Source organism: Peromyscus eremicus, chromosome 6, assembly GCF_949786415.1.
Source record: "Peromyscus eremicus chromosome 6, PerEre_H2_v1, whole genome shotgun sequence".
In the NCBI taxonomy this organism is placed as follows: Eukaryota; Metazoa; Chordata; class Mammalia; order Rodentia; family Cricetidae; genus Peromyscus; species Peromyscus eremicus.
Window position 1 is genome coordinate 49,900,186 of NC_081421.1, and position 20,959 is coordinate 49,921,144.

Below are 20,959 nucleotides of genomic sequence, written 5' to 3' on the forward strand. Positions count from 1 at the left end.
ATTAAAAAGGAGGGAGTTCCTGATCCCACTGCCAGGGTCCCCTTAAACAGACTAAGCGACACAACTGTTGTGCTTGTGCAAAGGGCCTAGTCCAGTCCTATTCAGGCTCCACAGCTGTCGGTCTAAAGTCTTTGCTGACTCCCCATGGGAAGCCTTACCTTTTCAGAGGAGCAGATAGGGGATGAAGGCTGGAGGGGAGCAGCAGTAGGGATGAGAGGGGGTTCTGTGGTTGATATGTTAAAATGAATAAAAAAAATTCTTAATTAAAAAAAAGAAAGGAGTTTTGAGGGAGACAGAGGAAGTAAAAGAAAGGCTCTGAGAGGCCACTACAGGTCTTTGACAAATGTTTTTAAATTAGCTTTCCTATTTTTGAAATTACATAATTACCCCCTTCTGTCTTCTCATTTTCTCCCTCCATACTCCTCCATATAACCCTCCTTGTTCTCTTTCTAATTCATAGCCTCTTTTGTCTAATTGTTTTTACATGCACACATGAATATGCATATACATACCCATTCCTAAATATATCAACACAATCTGCTCAGTTTATATTGTGTTGCTGGTATATATATTTCCAGGGCTGATTATTTTGCATTGGGTAACCAATTGGTGTGCTCTGCACTGGGATAGACACTTTCTTCAACTCTCAGCATTCTTTAGTGGCCTGTAGTTCTTTGCATATGGCTGAGGCATTGTGGTCTTCCCCCCATCCATTTTAATATGTCTATTATTGTTGTTCTTGTTCAGCTCATGTTCACGAACCATACTGGTGAGACATTATGCCTGTAAATTCTGCTATTACTAGAAGACACAATCTCACAGCAATTTCATTGATCCTTAGGTGTGGGAATTGTTTTGTAAATGTGATCTCTCTTCTAATGCTTTACCTGTTTGCTTCCTAATTTTCAAATGGAACTTGGCTTGCTTGATGGAAATATTGTTGACTATAACCTTTATGTTTTTCAAATGAAAATGTCCAGGTGGACACACAAGAAATGTCTCCAAAGACATCTTCTGCAACAGCACAGGCTCATGTAAAGTTGTGATTTTTTTCACTTGATATTAATATTCCATGAGATAATATGGTTTTACGTATCGTTGGTTATATTAGTGAAAATGAACTTGTTTAAAGAAATTCTATTTTTAATCTTTGTTATCAATAAATGACAATAGTTTAACGTTAAATTAAAACATCACTTTCATTCATTCATATCTTAGAGAGAGACCCTGTAATTTTGAAGTCCCTGAAATAAAAATGATCAGCAGAACAATAAATTACGTTGCTGAACATGTACATACATAGTGTTTTAAAATTAATCTGAAAATTTCAAGTAGTTCAATATACTCTGCACCAATAATAGTATTTCAAACTGATTTGCTCTGCTACATTTAAATCAAAGTGATACACATGTTTCTATTCTAATAGATAACTAAATATTTCCTTCCCCATAAAACCAGAAAACTCTGGCAATTTACTAAGCTGACTTTCAAAAAATGCTTAATTTCTGTTAGAATTCATTTCTTATTTTGTATTTCTATTAAATCTCACTCCTCTTGTACATCATTAAGGATAACAATTATAAGATTTAATATTCATGGTACTCTTTTTCTGACAGCAAATTGGTTGCTTAAACATTGCTATGGTGAATAACTTTATAAGGTTTCTGATCCATAGTTCTCCAATTGAAAAAAAAGAAACAATACCACTATTAAATGAACCAATTCATGTATCATTCAATAAATCTGCATTTCTTTTCTTCTACAAAAAAAATAATGACATTTCAGTTGACCTTTGGGACTTCAGATTCTACACTTGCACATTATAATAATTAAAGTAATGATCAGACACTACATTGCAAGTACCAATTTTGATGTGGATGTATCTCTCAATCCTTCCCTTCTGGCTTAGTGGAATGCACCAGTGCACTCATGCCAGCTACCAAGGGGAAGATGCAGTCTGCCTGTGAGGATGCTGGATTTTCACCGCACAATGGTTTATATCAGCTTTCACAGCTGCTGGATAATATAAGCTCCTTAGAGGCTCTAAAGAGAGTTTCAGACACCTGTCAAGCCAGGTGCTCTGGGGCACCTATTGCCCTTGAAATAATAAGGCTGGCATGAAACCAATCCCTTCTCCACAGCCCTCATGACTATTACAAAGATAAATAATAGATAGATAGATAGTTAATAGGTGATAGATAGATAAAGTTGAATCATAAAAAGCTCTTATATGATCACAGTTAAATGGTACAACTATTAATCCATAGACATACACCTTTACAGATACAAAAAATAAATGTGTGCACTTAAAAAATCTAAAGGAAGGCTAGATCAGAATACAGACAGGAAGCTTACTCAGCCTGCTCTGAAATGTTACGTATTTTTTAATAATTAATGAAACATTAAATTTATGAACCCTTGAAGTGAAACGGAAGACTGAGACTTTGGCTTCAGGTTTCAGTTGATTCACCTTCCTGAAAAGAAAATAATAACTCACTAAGTAGTACTGCAGGCTGCTTGCATTACCCCAGGGTATCAATGATGCTTTGTAAAATCACACTGTATCATCAAAATGCATGCACACAGGGGAGAATAACATATGAAACTGTAAGGTAATTGTCAAACAGAGTAAAAACACATCCTCAGGCATTCCATTTGTAATTCCCTTGAACCTGTGTTCACCTGGTTTTCCTTTCTGTACAGTTCTTCAAGTTAGGGCAAATTGTCTTATAGAGTTACTACAAGACCCCATGGGCCTGATATTTCATATGGGTAATTTATGGCCAGCTGAAGAAAAATGAAAAAATGCTTTCAAGAAGTAATCACCTAGGATTGTACCTATGGTGTCTGTGACAGGAGAAATTCTTATGGACTTCTTGAAAACCTTCCTGAAACAGACGTCTAATCTGGCATTTCTCAGTTTCACTGGTTTCTGTTTACAACTGACAATTTATAATTAATTATTTTGAATAATACACTTGTGTTCATGGCACTAACTGTTAGGTACGTTGAGATATGCTCAGTAGAATTAAAAATATTTAGATAACATGCCCAAAGATTCAGGTATTAGAGGTTAATTGTAGAACAAGTTTACTCAGTAAAAACCTACATACAGTTTACCCACCACTTCTTGGTAACTCCCAATTAGTAATATTTTCACTGAAGCATACTATTATTATTGAGAATCAACAAAGAAACTTTGGAACATAATTAAGTGACATGCATGTACTCACACAGAGCTCTCAGGAAAGCTGGGTGTGTCAGTCAGCTTTCTACCACAAAGACAAAACAGCTGAGAAAATCAATTCAAGAAAAGGAAAGATTTGGTTTTGACTCAGTTTTAAATGTTTTAACACTGTTCCTTGGCCCCACCAGCTTGGGCTTGAGATAAGTCTGAAAGTTATGGTGGAACACACGCAGTAGACCAAAGCTGATGGTATCATGAGAAAACACAAGGGGGCAGAAAAGAGGATTGTAACCTTGAAAGGCCCTCATCTGGTGACCTACTTCTGCCAAACTGACAATGTCTCTACCCTCAATTCCCCACCCCTGCTCTCAACAGTGAGAAAGCTAGAGACAAGGCCTTCAACACATGATTACACCAGGTTCATTAATTTGAATGGCTTCACGTTACTTGAAAGTAATTTATGTGTGACATTTGCAAAGGACACATCTAAATCATTAGTTTTACTTTGATGATTTACAAGATAAAATCAAAACATAAATCATAGAATTTATTAAAAAATATCACCTATCCTACACTTTGTATTAAAATAATACACATGTCATGCTAGAAAAGATTAAATAAAATTGAAAAGTAATACAGAGTGCAATCTTAAAACAAAGCTAGACAGTTTAAAATATTAAAATTCATAATAGGCTTATAGAAGGGAAATCATCAAATACTCTTCTTTTGGTATTAAATTGAGCAAAGTTATTTATAAATTAAAAGGAAAGGAAAATCCATGAACCTTTGATGTCTATCAAACATCAGATATATCTATTTTTACCACAGAGTTTCTCATTTATTTTTAAATATTTTTTGATTAATTACTTAAGTCACTGTCCTGATCTGTACTAATTAAAGTGTGGTGAACTCATAGGATATAGAAAATGACCAGTAGATATAAACAGTTTTTTATTATATGAATGTCATGCATTTTTTATGAGTACGTTCATATGTCCATCCTTAACTGACTGAATCTTAATTTCTGTGTTCTGTGAGTAAATTTTAATTGTCTTTCATAGCTTCCTACTTTCCATTCTAAAATTTTCATCTACACAGATTCAGCCTCCAACATGGCACATTATACCAGTAAGCCTCTATATCAAAGATCCAAAACAGAGTTGCAAAAATAATTTCCACTCTTACGAACACAGAAAATAAAGTATGTTTATTGTTGTCTGGTTTTATAAACATTTCTGCAATCTTTGTAGGAAGTTCAACTCTATCAGATATCAAGCCTCTTTTAGGATACACTGTAAACACTTTTGAGCAATTTACCCACAATTCTGTTAACATGAACTCTCTGTCACTGCACCAATATTCAAGTAGTTTTCTTCAAACAACTTGAAGAAGCTTTTTCTTACTGCTAAAGGAAACGTTTTCCTCCTCTAGACAAATAATTAGTTTATTTAGATTTATTCCTTTTGGTGTGTGGTTTTATATTTTGTATGCTATTTTATTCATATTAATTTTTATTCTTAATGGAAGGAAAATGATTTATCATTATTTGTCTGTTCCATACCAAATTTATATATATATCTATATATCTATATATCTATATATCTATATATATGTATACACACACATATACACAATTTTTTCCCTGTTGCTGAAGATCATTTGACACAGGATACAGAGGATACAGAGCTGTATCTGATCACTGAATTTCAAACTAATTCACCTTGTAAATGATGACATAATAGAAATATTTAAACAAAACGTGCCAGGAAAGAAATTAAAGAACATTGCTTATTACTGATTAAATGAAGCAATTCTAGAGAAAATAATCAATGAATTCCCCTTTTATTAAGCAGTTGTAGACTTAGTGGGACTGCGCTCCCTCTGAAAATCAGGAGTCAAAGATTACAAAACCGAACTAAACCATTGAATCAGTATTCCAAGGTGGATATCCTACTTCCCTGCTCCTCGGAAACAGATTGTGTGTTTACATACTTTAGTAAGTCTATCATCTCAGCAAGGAATCAAATACAAAAACAGAAAGTGATTTCTATGGATTTTCATATCTGTCAATTTCAAAGCTAAATTGTGTGTCTTGACTACACTTCTTCTCAACACTTTATCTTTTTTCAAGTTTTCAATAATTTACATGTTGAGATACACTGCACAGAACTGCCAGTCTCACTACTCAAAATTTGCTTCGCTACAATGGTGTTTATAGTTGCTGGAATCCCATGTGGTAAAGAAATTTTGCTGAAATAAACTAGAGGTCTGTAGACTTTGGTTTCGTTTTCCCTCAGATTTTTTTTTTTTTTTTGCATTTTGTTGTGATGATACCTTACTATTGCCCACAAATGTGCAGTATTTTCCTCACATGTTTATAGGAAATGAAAAATAATACTCTCTAGCAATGAATCTCATCGGTTGAAAGAAATTACAAATTCAAATTAATTGGTAGAATACAATCTCCCTTCTAAGAAAGGGACCTCACCTCTGTGTATTCTTTTGAATGAAATGTAACATCAACCTAAGCAGCACAAATAACACCCAACAGGAAAACATTTTATAAAATAACTGAACAATGTTTTTCAAAAATGTCAAGGTTGGAAGAGATAGAGACAACCTGAGAAACTCAGAGATTGAAAAACAGCATAGAACATCACTGAGTGTGCCTTGTTGACCCAAATACAAGAAACAAAATGGGGCCCTAGTGAAAAAAAATATAAAGTATGAAAAAATTCTGCACTTCAGTTAACAGTACTGTTAAGGTTAATTTCTTGATTTGTAAAATCATTCTAGAGATACATTAAGATGTTAACAAAAGCACACAGTAAATCAAAGTATAAAAGAGTCATTTCATTATTCTTTAAGATTTTTTTGAAAGACTAAAATTTCCTGCAAGTGTTTACTATTTAAACACTAAAACTATTATTGGTAATATGTAGTGCTTTTAAATTATATAAAAGATTTTATTTCACATAATAAAGCTTTGTAGACTCTTAGGTTTACTCTTTTTCTGCTTTTTCTGCTTTTGGAACTTCTTGGCTTTCAGTTTTCATGGCAGTCAAGTAGGGATAAAATAAAAGGAAGAAATACTTTATGCATAAGTATTATAAATGGCTGAAAGATAAAAAAAACTGAAAAAAAACAATACTTGAACAACCCAAAGTTTACCCTTTATTTGTTCAAAAATAAAAGAGTCCTTGCTACAGAGTCCTCTTAAAGGTCATTCTATAATCAAATAAAGGAAAGAGCTCATAGTTATAGTGTACATACTTTGAGAAATTTTAAACTGACTGTGGCTTTGAACGCGGAAAGGGGAAGATACAGCTGTGTCTCTGCAAAATAATGTTCAATAGCTGAGTATTGCTGCAGTTTCTTTCATAACTTCAAAACAAATTATTCAGGAATTTAGTCATTGTTACATTTTCCTGAAGTCAAAAGTAAGGGTCAACTACTGATTTCTCTCACTCTCAAACCTGCCATCTCTTGGGTTTTCTATATCATGTACTGCTGACTCCATCTCAGAAGCCTAACTATTTTAAGAGCTAACTTTTGGATATCAAAGGCTGTCAAAATCTTCAAAAATGTCAATGTTTACTTGCCAAGTTTGACTGGAAGAAAATTTTGAGTACTCCATAAAGCAAAAACTCCTGTGGCCACATCTGACTTTTCTACCTCAGTGAAGAATTTCACAAAACAGTATTTCTCTAGTTAATAAATGGGGGTGGGTTGGTGGGAAGGCTGGAGGAGGAGTGGGAGGAGGGAAGAGAGGGAAATCTGTGGTTGGTATGTAAAATGAATAAAAAAAATTCTTACAAAAAAGAAAGAAACACACATGAGTGTGTTGACACAGAAACTCTACACCACCACTCACAGACTCCTTCTGATCAGGGGTTCTGGAGACATACAATGTTTGACTCACTGAAATAAACAGTGAAGTGATCAGATTCACAAAATTTAGGGTTAAACTTCCATGTATTTTTCCAAATATGCAAATTCTGATTTTCTAATTCAGCATGCCAGCAAAAAGGATTGTTTTCAAAGTTTCACTTATTAGAACTGCCTGCCCAGTTCTAACATTTTGACTTATTCTACTCAAATAATGAGTCAAAAATCAAGAAACAAATGTGGGTGCAATTAAATTTGGTATGTAGGTCTTACATTAAGGTCAGAACAGAAATGAAAATTAGAGAAAGTGTCAAATTTGACTGATCATTGAAATGATAATAAAACCTCTGATTTCTAGTTAAAAAGTAATGTGATACTATAAACCCTCTCTGTGTTCATCATGCCCTTCCTATTATGGAAAATCTGCACAAGTCATCTTCTCAGGTTTAGTCTAAAAAACAAATTATCAAATGATGATCATGAACACCACACAAAGTAGGTTATCTGAACAGACTTATGTAGATGTAACCAACCGTCTTATTAAATAAGATACACAGAGCCGATTCAGAGAAGAAAGCCAAGAGGTCAGAGCTAAGAGCCTCACCCTTCCTGCTTCAGTGATCCTCTTCAGTCAAGAGAGCTCTCCAAAAAGGGCCTACTTCCTGTGTGTATGTCTTTATATAGTCTAGCTGTTCTGCCTTCTTATTGGTTGTAAACCTAAACACGTGACTGCCTTGTCACTGCCTGTATGTACCGCCCTCCAGGTCCTTAAAGGCGTGCGCCACCACCGCCACGCACTTGCTATGGCTCTAATAGCTGTGACCCCCAGGCAACTTTATTTATTAACATACAATTAAAATCACATTTCAGTACAAGTAAAATACCACCACAGACTTATTGTAATGAGGAAAAAGCTAGAGTCCACTCACAAGAAACACATATAGATTTATGCTTCATTTCTAGAAAATAATTTTAGAGTCATATAATTCAAATGGATATGGCTGTATCATATCTCTCATGATATACACAGAGAGCTGTTCATCACAAATTTTAGATTGAAAATCAAAGTCTAGTTTTCTTAAATTTTTTTAGATCTGATGAAATGAATTATTCAAAGGTGGAAAAGTATTATTCATTTCATATATATATATATATATATATATATATATATATATATGAATTTGCAAGGGTATTTACTACCACCAAATAAAAGGCTAATATATACTAGATTTCAAAGAGGTTAGATAAGATATTTGAAAAAATTATTTTGACATTTTTACTTTATTTTATTATACTGAAATATAAATGGAAGGCTATTTTCATATAAATACACAATGTACCTTCAGCATATTTCCCCTATATTGCATCATGTTCTTTTCTTACATTAGTGCCCCAGACAGTATTCTCTTTTCTATTTTCATGATATTTATACATTTCATGCACTTGAGTAAAATCTAAGACCCCCAAATAGGACAAAACTTGAGGCTTCCATCTTTTTATATTTGATTACATTCACTTAATTGATTGTCTTTTGCTGCTTTCATTTCCTTGCAAATGATGCAACTTCATTCCTCTTTATAGATGAAGAAATACCACTCTATTTGCAGGCTACCTTTTCTTTATCAACATCTTCAACTCTAAGTATCTCACCTTTTTTCTATGCAAAATGAATTTATTAGCCTCATCCAAAATTTACTTTTCAATGGCACTACAGTGTCCTGAAATGACGAAAGGATCAATCAGGATAAACAACTTCCCTAGAGTAACCCTAAAGTTCTCCCACAGAGAATGTTGAATAGCCCAACCCTGTGCCATATTGTCCTGGCCTCAGAGGATACCTATTGCTAAAGCCAAAACCACACTTGTCTTGGCAAGAATTGGTAGTCCTTTGTTTCGTGTCCTGTTTGTCCATTTTGTCCTGTTTGTCAGCAGTCGATTTGAGGATACTTTGTTGTCCAGTGGCTAACTTTTGCCACAATGAAATTTAACTCCATATGCAGTTTCTTCAATGCCCATATCTTCTCTGAAGTAGATTGATGCTGCCAGGAGCCAACATGTCCCACAGTCATAAAAAAAGAAAAAAAATTCTAAGTTATTAAAACATTTTAAATGTCATATTCTGTAGATCTCTGAAGGATTTAAAGATGACCTATCAAAAATATATCTGCTCAACCTTGAAAACATACCTAACATGACTACAAGTTTGATTGTAATGTCTAACAACTAACTTTCATTTCTTTATATCCTAATAGTTAGTAATAATAACATTCAAGGATTAACAAATTGCATTACATTGTTAAATGAATTGTATAAGTACAATATCTTGTACAAGATTAGAAATATACATACAACATTTCTAACAATCTCAATCTCAATATATATAATTTGTATACAATATACAAAAATTCAATCCAATGTAAAGTATTTAAAACTAGTAATTGTCTTTCTAAAGTAGATTCAATGATCTATCTTTTTATCTATATCATATCTATATCTTCTCTTTATTTTTCAGAGCAGATTCAATAATTCCTTTGGGCCCTGAATAACTTTTGTGAATGACTCAATTTTCTTTCCTACTTCCTCGATTCTGTCCCATGCATTTATGGCTGCCATGTGGCATAGAATTAAAGTTTGGTTATCACTAAATTTCATTTCCTGAGCTTGAGAGATAACTCAGGATTTAACAGCATTTGCTCTTGCAAAGGATAAAGGTTCAGTTGCCAGCATATGTGACCATATGACAGGTCACAACCAACTGTAACTCCAGTTCCTGTTCTGATACCCTCTTCTGGCCTCTAAGACACCAGACACACACATGGTACACAGACAAACATTCAGTCAAAAAAAAAAAAAAACTACTTCCTCTCTTTTAAAGTATCAAAATAACAACACATGCTTTATGGAAGATTCAGATTAAATTTTAATTTGTAAATTTACAGTCTCTTACTTTCCTGGAACATCAGCTCACTAAAGAACATAGGAAATGTTTCCTTCAGTCTCCCCATGTACATTATGGAGGAAGAACCACTGGTACATTTTTGCACAGTATATGTCCAACTGCAAAAAAAAAAAAAAAAAAAAAAAACAATGAAATCACCATACTTACTTCGCAATCACTACACATAGCTATATATAAACCATTTCTAGTCTTTTCACTATTTAAAACTTTGGTCTTCCCTCTTACAAATTTATTTTTTCTTTTTTAAATAGTTTTAAGGAAGATGAAAAGTCCTTTCCCTAGTAGTTATTTAATCCTTAAAAAAAAAAAAACCAGAATTCTTGTCCTTGGGACCATGGGAAGTGAGGTATGGGCTTCCTATCATCCACATCCTCTCTCTCTCTCACCTAACATTAGATACCTAGTCCAAACAACCTCCAAGATGAAGGTACACAATATCTAAATCCAAGCATATCCTCTAAGATTTTCTAGAAATTCTACACTGACAGTAACAGACAACAGATCAGAACTGGAAATTCCCAAAGAAGCATTTTCCCCTTGAATTTCCCTTCTCTCAGGTGTGGGCCAATTCTTTTTTTTTTATTTGTAAGATTATAATATAATTACATAATTTCTTCTTCTTTCCATATCCATTCTTCATTAGTGGACCCTCTGAAATAACCCTTATTGGTCTCTTTCAAATTCATGATCTCTTTCTTCATATGTGTATATGAAATATATATATTACTAAATACAACCTTCTCAGTCTTTGTAGTTTTAATGGTATATATGTTTTCAGAGCTACACTTGGTATTGAATAACTAATTGGTGAGCTCTTCCTTGAGAAGGACTATTTCTCGCAATCTCAACATTACTTAGTTGCTTGTAATTCTTTTTGTAGGGTGCAGGTCTCAGGGTCTTTCTTCTGTCCACTATGGTATGTCTCTTGTTGTTGTCTTTGTTCAATTAAGGTTTATATAATCATATTGGTGGGACTTCATGGATGTACCTTCTGCTATTATGATGATAAAGAAAGTCACAGCAAATTATCTTTTCCTTTGGTTATTACAATTCTTTTCCCCTCTTTTCTTTAATATTCTCAGAGCCTTTGAGGAGGGGGAACATTTTGCAGATGTATCCATTGGCACAGGGCTTTAAAACTCTTTCATCTAGATTCGCTGTGGTTTTCTGTAATGGTCTCCATTTCTTACAAAGAGAGGTTTCATTGATGAGTGGTAAGGACTACATTTATATACAGAAAAAATCTTGGAGTATTTTTGCTCCTAAGACTTTCCCATTAGATTTCTGTTCTAAGAACTTCTAGACTCCTTCAATGCAAATTAAAGGTAGCCTGATCGTGTCTCAGGCTCTATATTATCTTTAGAAAATCCCACATGCAATTCAATGACATTTATGAATTTGTAATTTCCTTTCATTGGGAAAGAGAATATCTTTATATGCCACAGTAGAGTTACATCTTGTAAAAAGGGAGCATCATGTTATCACTGTTGCTATACTGAAGTTCAAATATCCACAAAATTGTTTTTACTGATGCTCAGTAGACTGACATTGAATTTTTCTTCTCATCAACTTATGTTTGTCAACTTCAAACAAGCCATCTAACATAGTACTTTGTGATACTGGGTCTGGTCCTGTGTCAACTATATTTCTCTTTTGCCTGCTAGTTTTCTGTTAGATTCTGACAGTGAAGGACACTAGAGGGAGACATGAAGTAAAGTATCAAGATGTAATAGCAACCCTCGGATCATTTAGATATCCTTAGGAACAGTGCCATTTCAAGTACTCACATAGAAGTAGCAGCAGCAGTAGCAACAACAACCATGGTCTATCCTCTAAGGTGTGGGTTTCGGCCTCATTGGACTCTTCCATCAGGATTCCAGATTATTCTAAATGCAAGCTGTTTCCTAGAACTAGCAGCTCCGCTTTAGTTTTGTTACATATTTACACTTCATCCATGAATATCTGCATTTCTAGGGTAGGCATGTTATTGTTGAAACCCACAATATTTTTTTCTCTATTTTTCTAGTAGAACTCTGTCTGATAAAAAAGAGAAACTTGAGTTTATAAATGATTATTAGTTCAAAATTTTCTGACTGGAGTAGAATTTCTTTTAAAAGTAGGGAAGATTTACATTTAAAAATTCAACTATTAAAAAATAGAGGGGCTACATGTTGAATGTCTTTTGATGGCTGGCATTGTGCTAAGAGCTTTGTAGGTGAAAAAAAACTGTAATGACAGCATCTGCTTGTACTTTACATGTACAGAAACTAGGCATACAGAGTTAAATAGCTTCCAAATCTGAAATCATGGGGCAAAATGAGGTTGGAAGCCCAGTTCCCTATTCCAAAGTATGCGATTCTGTCTCCCAAGAAAGAGAATATTAGGACAAAAAGAAAGAGAATTGGGTGTGCCTAGTAAACGTTGTGACCCAAGTAAAAAGAATTGCCAGAATAAAGAGATATGTCACCCCAAAGTGTCTTTTAGTGATAATAAAGCGAAGTCTGTAGGAAATAATAGATATCAATAGTCTTGATGTTGATGATAAATTTCAAAAGTATATTTATATCTCTAAGTTAAATGAGGCACAACATGAAATATTCACAACTTTTCACGTGTCAGTTATAGCTCTATATTTATTTTACATAAGGTTTGTCTCTAAAACAGTAAATATGCACAACAAGTTTGGGGAAAGCAAAGAATGTACCAATGAATCTTGTTGCAAAAGAAGTTGGAAATGTAAGAAGTCCACTTGAGGTTAAAAGTGCATGTTTTATTTAGGACACATACCTGAGATACTTTAAAGAAGCATTGATATTTTAATACTGTTTAGCCCTTTATATAACAAATACATGTTCATTTGTAAATCAGAAAAAAATTATTTAACTTGTAATGGTTTTCTCTAGCAAAGTAAAGACCAGAACCTATGATTGAATCAAAGAGCTCAAGAAAGTAAAGGAGGTACCTAATTTCTAATCTTAGTTCAGTGTCTTGGATGAGGGTAAATTTGATAATAGCCGTGGAAACAATGGGAACCTTTCAGGGATAACACTTAAAAACAATAATGGCTGTATAATAGCCACAATAATACAATTCTAAATATGTGCCATGAGAGGATGACATTGAGTGACAGCTATTTGTGACATTTAGAAATCTGCTAATTCCTTTCATTAATTGCTCACTGATACATATCAGGTAAGGAATTTGTTTGTTTGATTGGTTGGTTGGTTTGATTTATGTTCCCTAGAGAGAGTTTTTCAAAGATTACAGACAAGTCTATTCTTCTTATACATCTTGACCATATTTGACCTCTTTCTAAGTGATAATACATTGTGAACTCTCCTGAGGCATCTGAATTGATGACTAACTGATACCAAATCCAGAAAAGAAAAAAAAACACTTACCCTTGACATCAGTTCAAATTTTGTCTCTTTGATGAATCTGTTTGAGAACTATCAAAGCAAGTTTCTTAGTCACTAGCACTTTATGAAAGTCCCTTGCCTTCTGCTCATCCTTGCATATACTTAGATAGTCCTTGAATATCTCCACATATTCCAGTTATAAGCCAGATTTATCATAGTCATGTTCCAAATCCACCTAAAATGGAAGCATGAGTTGCAAACTAATATAGAACTTTTTCTCCAAGGATGAATATTTGTGATCAAATTAAGAGAAAAAGTTAATTAGTGAAATATACAAATATTAATAGGCTACTGGAGTGCAAAGAACAGAAATTCTACTGCTAATTAAATATGAACTTAAATACTCAGGGGAATGGATAATCATAAAAGCACAGAAAACAATTACTCTAAATGCCATAATTTTATTGTTTTAAAATATACCTATTAAATCATTAATGATGTCTAGTAAATTAAGCACCTTGGGTATTCAACCATGTTGTTTAATAATCTGTGTCTTTAATGTTAACAATTATATACCTCTTTCATATGAAAATTAAAATGTGGCTGTATATCAGCAATGCAACTCTCCTTCTAAACAAGTAGCATGAGTCAATTAGAGAACAAGATAAAACACTTTCTTTGGATGAGCAAGGTGGCACTCAGAAGCATCTGAAGCATGACTGAGAAGTAACTTTATGAAAAAAGCTCTTGGACAAAGATCTACTACAAATTCAGAGGTAAGTGGACCAGCATAAACTGTCTTTCTGTAACTGTGAAAGGACACTCTGACCAAATCACCTCCATGAAGAAGGATTTGTTTGGCTTACCCATCCAGATCATAGTCTATCATTAAGAGATTGGGGCAAAAACTTGAAGCATAAATTATAGAGGAATATTTTTGCTGGCTTGCTCTCTGGCACACACTCTGGTAGCTTTCTCACGTGGTTTAGGATCACTTGCCCAGTGAATGATACCACACAACGAACTCTGGCCTTCCTATATCAATTAACAAGAAAGGCCATCATGCACAGATACACCCACAGACCAATTTGACCTGAGAAATCTCTCACTTGAGACTCTCTTCTCCAGTTACTCTAGACCAGTTGTTCTCAACTTTCCTAACACCATAACTCTTTTATACAGTTCCTCATGTTGTGGTGACACACTACTTCATAACTGTAATTTTGCTATTGTTTGAATCATAATGTAAAATCTGTGTTTTCTGATGGTCTTAGCAGACCTCTATGAAAGAGTCATTTGACCCCAAAAGGTGTTGTGACTCACAAGTTGAGAACCACTGCTCTAGACTATGACAAGTTAACAGTTATATCTTAGTAAGACAAGGGGCATTTCAAAGAACTAGAAATTACTTAAAAGCATACAGGTGCTTGTACAACTTTATCCAAAAATGAAAATCCCTTCTTCCAAGCTCTCTGTCAACAGTGGTCAAACAAGAAGACCACTGCTCTGATTAATCCAGGTAAGTGGCATATCTAAACTATGACATCTGTTTAGTGATATTTTTCAGTTAACCCCTCCTCAATTTTGTGGGCTATAGTCATATTTGCATGTCTTATCTCTCAGTACTTCCTCCTTTCTTAAAAGCATAAACAATGCAGTTAATCAACCATCAATGGGTTTGGCAAAAAAAATCTTTGTTGGAATTAATAAATCAAATAATTTTAAATTATGAATTAATTCTTTTTTTGCTTTCATTCAATATGTTATGTCATTTGGCTTCTTAATTTGCAGTTGACTAATGTACTATATGTGTTACTTTTCTAACAATAAAGCTTATGTTAAATGATGACTATTCTGACTAGTTTTTGTTTGATATGTGACTACTACTAAGAGGTTCTGATGTGATTAATCTTTTGTGTTACTCTTGATCTGGCTAACTCTTTAATCAAAATTTTGAATAGTTTATATAAAACTTAACATCTAATTTCTTTCTGAAAGGAGCAGCATGGTATTGTAACACAAGACAAAACATAGGAGGAAACAACAAGTATTGGCTGCAGCCATGTAGTCATTATTTAATCATTCCAACATCCAAGAAAATCATCTACTGAGTGCTAGAAGATCAATAGCACTTAAACTGTGTCTATTGTGATGGTTGAAGATATTGTTGATAATGTATTTGTTTTGACAGAGAATGCAAAATACCATCACAGCAGCTTTATCTGGGGCATGCTTCATTCAAAGCCTTCTGTGGAGTTTGATCTGACCACATTGCTATGTTCAAGCTAATTATGTGAGCATAAGAACTGTATTATGATTTATGCAAAACATTTTTCCAAAATGTAAACCCATCTTCTATTTTTGTTTCCTGTTGTCTTGAAAATACTGATGCAGGACACTGATTTACTAATAACTCCAGATCATAAGATTACTCCTGAGAGACAGTACAGCAATCTAAAAGGAATTTATTTCTCATTAGGCTTGGCAATACAACACAGTTCCAAGATACATTACTTCTGGATTCCCCATATGTTTAATAAACAGAAACTTGTTTAATTTCTGGTTTTCTATATTTGTTGTGGATATTGATCACTCTGTATGCTGTGAATGTGTTGCTCTGATTGGTTAATAAATAAAGTGCTGATTGGCCAGTAGCCAAGCAGGAAGTATAGGCGGGACAAAGAGAGAGGAGAATTCTGGGTGCAGGAGGGCTGAGTCAGGAGACACTGCAAACCATTGCAATGAGAAGCAAGATGTCAAGGCAGAGCTAAAAACAGACACCAAGCCACGTGGCTAAACACAAATAAGAATTATGGGTTAATTTAAGTATAAAAGCTAGTCAGTAATAAGCTTGAGCTAATGGACATACAATTTATAAATAATATAAGCCTCTGTGTGTTTACTTGGGTCTGAGCAGTTGCAGGACTGGTGGGTGAGAGAGATTTATCCTGACCACTGACACAAAAAAAACTTCAACTACATTTATTTGTTACAATGTATTCTGTCATTACCTACTCTAAATCAATAGAACTGTGTGGTGATATTTCTTTTGTACTCTGACGAATAAAGCTTGCCCGGAGATCAGAGGGCTGAGCCAGCCACTACTAACCTTAGAGGTCATGAAATGGTGGCACACACATTTAATCCTGGCACTTGGGAGGAGGAAACAGGAAGTTATAGGGCTGGGTGGACACAGGAGCTTAGCCCCTTTTCAGTCTGTGTAGTTGTAGAGGCAAGAACTCTCTGGTAGCTAGCTGCTCTGCTTCTCTGATCTTTTAGCATTTACCCCATATAGATATGTGATTATGGGTATTTATTATTAAGACAAATTAGGATTCATACTACAGAACTGAAAACTTTTAAAATCTCAGGGTGATTTCAAATTGAAACAGAAATTGAAAGCAAGGTGACAATATAAGACCTTAATGTATTTGTTAGAATTTAAAAAAAAATCTTACATAAAGCAAACAGAGCAGCAACATTAGAAATGGAAGTTATTTATCTAGATGAAAAATATTGCAGAGGTAAAATTAGCATTGGATTTTTAAGAGTCTAGACTGATGACAAGGAGTGTAATATTGCCAAGTTTCTACTCACTGGGTCACAAAAAGTCATAGCAGTATTCATCAGAATTAAAAATAATATAGGTGAGCCTGACCATCAATTCATTTTGCTTGGTGTGCTGTCACATTTTGTGAATTGTAAAGCAAATATACAGTCCTGTATTTCATGTTTGGTAGATTAAGTAAGAATGGTCCCATAGGGTTATGTATTTGAATACTTGGATCCCAGTTGGTGGAACTATTTGGGTAGGTGTGGTCTTTTTGGAGGAGGTATGTTACTAGGGCTGGGCTTGATGGTTTTAAACTCAAAATCATAAGTCACCATTTTATTTCTCCTCCTCCTCCTCACCACCACCACCACCATCACCCTCCAGCCTTGTGTTTGTTGTCTCAGTATGTAAGCTCTCACTTGCTACTCTAACACCATGCCTTCTTGCCTGTGCCATCCTCCCTTCCATGATTGTCATGGATTCACCCATTAAAACTGAAAGCCAATAAAATTCTTCGTAAGTTGCTTGGTCATGTGTCTTAGCACAGCAGTAGAGAAGTAACTAAGACAACATGATGTAAATGTAGATTTGAGTACATTTATAATAATTACACTTTAATTCATTTAAAAGTTTTCCTTAAGCAATTTGTTTACCTAGCTTTGGGCACTGGGTACACAGTAGTGAAAAATACTAAGTCTTTGCTCCCAGAAATTCTCTTTTTAATAAAGCACATTTTACTTTATGCTGTGGGATGGTCTGTATGTCAAGTGTGTTGCTGATTGGTCAGTAAATAAATCACTGATTGGCCATTGGCTAGGCAGGAAGTATAGGCGGGACAAGGAAAAGAATTCTGGGAAGTGGAAGGCTGAGAGAGAGACACTGCCAGCCGCCATCAGGACAAGGAAGATGTAAAGTACCGGTAAGCCACAAGCCATGTGGCAAAGTAAAGATTAATAGAAATGGGCTAAATATAAGAGTAAGAGCTAGACAATAACAGGCCTGAGCTAATGGCCAAGCAGTTTAAATAATGTAAGAGTCTGTGTGTTTATTTTATAAGTGGGTTCTGGGACTGGCGGGACTTGGTGGCGGGAGCCGGAGAGAAATTCTCCAGCAACAAATGGCGTCCAACGTGGTGGCAAGAGTTTCCACCTAAAAACTTAGAAAAAAGATTCTAAAACGGACCTAAAAACAGCTTCCTAATTGTCTCTCTCAAATAAGCGGCAGCTGCCGGTTTGAGCTACTGGCGGGTTCCTAGCGTGCGCTCTCGACCTGCAGTATGGTGGGAATGAGGCCTCTGCAAGTAGCACATTAAACTGTGTGGTGAATTTAGCCTTTGCTAGTACAAAACAAAAAAAGAGGTTTCTGGGCTACACGCTACTTTGGTAAAAGTGTAGACCCACTATTTCTGAGAGTTACGGCTCCCAGAGCTGGCGGAAAGCGGACCGCCGCCATGTTGGGAAGCTGAAGTGGGCGGAGCCAGCAGCCACTGAGCCGTTTCAGGCTTAGAAGGCTGCAGTTTAAAGCAATAGGCTCAAGCTAATATAAAAAAAATAAGCCACGTAAAGATGGCTACCACACAGAGAATCTGGATTATGTTCTCTTTGATATTCGTAACTGCAGAAAAACATTTGATTGTAAAAGCTGTTGAGTTATGCCAAAATGTATATTTTAAAGGTACCTTGACTTCAAAATTTGGATATAAGGATATGTTGCTTTGGAAAAGAGTCTCTGCTTTTGTTTCCACAGAAAGCCAGAGACTATGGATTTGTTCCAGATTAAGATACATCAGGTTTGACCAGCCAAGACCCCCTGAAAGGTCTCCAGTGACACCATGGCCCAGATGATTCAACATCCAGAATGGTTTCAAGGCAACTGGCTCAGACGATACAGCCTCATGGACTACTCCATGATCCTAAAATTTTCTTCGTGTCCCCATAAGATACAGCGCCCCCCTTCAGCAGGAAGTAGTAAGAGAAGCTACGCCCAAATTCCCAAATATACCAAGCTGGCTTTAGAGATGGAATTGGCTCACTCCCCCTCTAAACCCAGACATATTGCTCAAAAAAAAAAAAAAAAAAAAAAATGGTTAAGAGATTCTTGTGTCCCAAATCAGAAGAGCCCTCTGGTGTGGGACAGAGAAAAAACAATATTTTTATTTAAATCAGGTTGATTATAAATACAATCTCTTTCTAAAACAAAAAGGGGGATAGTTTAGATATGATAGGATGAAAGGGTAGATTAATGAACCTACTTTTAAAGAGTAACAACTTGTTTAAAATGTTTTACATCGCTATAGATTTTAGTTTATTGATACAAGTTTAAACTTAATTTTGTTATACTGTATATATATTTCTATTCTTGTTTGAGGTATTATGTTTATGTAACTCATTTAAAATTGTAATGGATAATTAAAAAATAGATTAATAGTTAGTCATCTATGATAATATTTGTAGCCATGTTAGTTAAGTCTTCTAGGTATACATAGATATATTTCAGATAGATAGATAGTCTTCAAACACTTCAAAGACCTACAGAATATGGCATTTAAAATGTTTTAAAAATTTAGACTTTCTGGACAGTGAGACATGTCTGCTCCTGACAGCACCGATTTACTTCAGAGAGGAGGATGGGCATCGAAGACACTCCATACGGAGTTTATCTTCACCTTGACAAAAATAGCCATTTGGGCAAGAAACTGTTCTTGCCTGGACTGTCTGATCAACTGGACATGCAGGACCCATAGAAAGGTGACCACTGAACTTTGCTTGACAAAATGGTCCTTCAGGTTCCTGCTTTGCAGAGAAAACTGCCAGACATTCTACAGGACACAGAGAAAAGTGAATAAGAGACTCTAGGCCTGTGGGCTGAAGACAGATGCCCCAACTTTACAAGAGAACTTTGAATGACTGTCCAGGCTGCCAGCTGTCTCTGTCTACCCTACAAGACTCCTAAAAGTTGCTTATATCCTTCTCCATTTCTCAGGTAGTAGTATATCCTTCTGAGGTCTTTGATGTGGTTAAAGACTAGATACTTACAATTTTCCTTAGTTATAATAAAAGATAAGTTAGATATAAAACCTTAAACTTACAAATATAAGATAGATAGGATCTCTTCTTTAATATTATAACTGTAATTCTTGCTTGATAATTGTTTTGTTATGTGTAATTTTACTATGTTAAAGTTAAAACCTTCCTTTTTAAGAAAAGAAAAGGGGAAGTGCTGTGGGATGGTCTGTATGTCAAGTGTGTTGCTGATTGGTCAGTAAATAAATCACTGATTGGCCATTGGCTAGGCAGGAAGTATAGGCGGGACAAGGAAAAGAATTCTGGGAAGTGGAAGGCTGAGAGAGAGACACTGCCAGCCGCCATCAGGACAAGGAAGATGTAAAGTACCGGTAAGCCACAAGCCATGTGGCAAAGTAAAGATTAATAGAAATGGGCTAAATATAAGAGTAAGAGCTAGACAATAACAGGCCTGAGCTAATGGCCAAGCAGTTTAAATAATGTAAGAGTCTGTGTGTTTATTTTATAAGTGGGTTCTGGGACTGGCGGGACTTGGTGGCGGGAGCCGGAGAGAAATTCTCCAGCAACAACTTTATTCTAGGACAAAAAAAGATGACTTCATTTGATAAAACTCCTCACTGCTACAGTAGCAGAGTGACTGCATTGATACTTCATTATTATCTAGCATCATAGGAAAACCATCACTTTTCAATGTAATTTCAATTTTATATTGCTATACTCCAAAAGACCTAGTTGCTTATCCTTGAAATCTTCAAAATAGAAGAGTAATTGAAATAAGCTACAAGTTAGAAACTAAAGAAATCATCACATCCCAATGATTTTAAGCTATCATTTCCTTAGTAAAATCTGGAGCAGTGCTGTGGAATTGTAGGCACTAACAAACTCATACTTCCCCTTGCTAGCAATTTGGAGAGTGCACCTGTTATTATTGAGAGCATAAATTTAGCTATGCCTCCTGTAAACAGCTCTGTTAATATGTATGACCTTCTT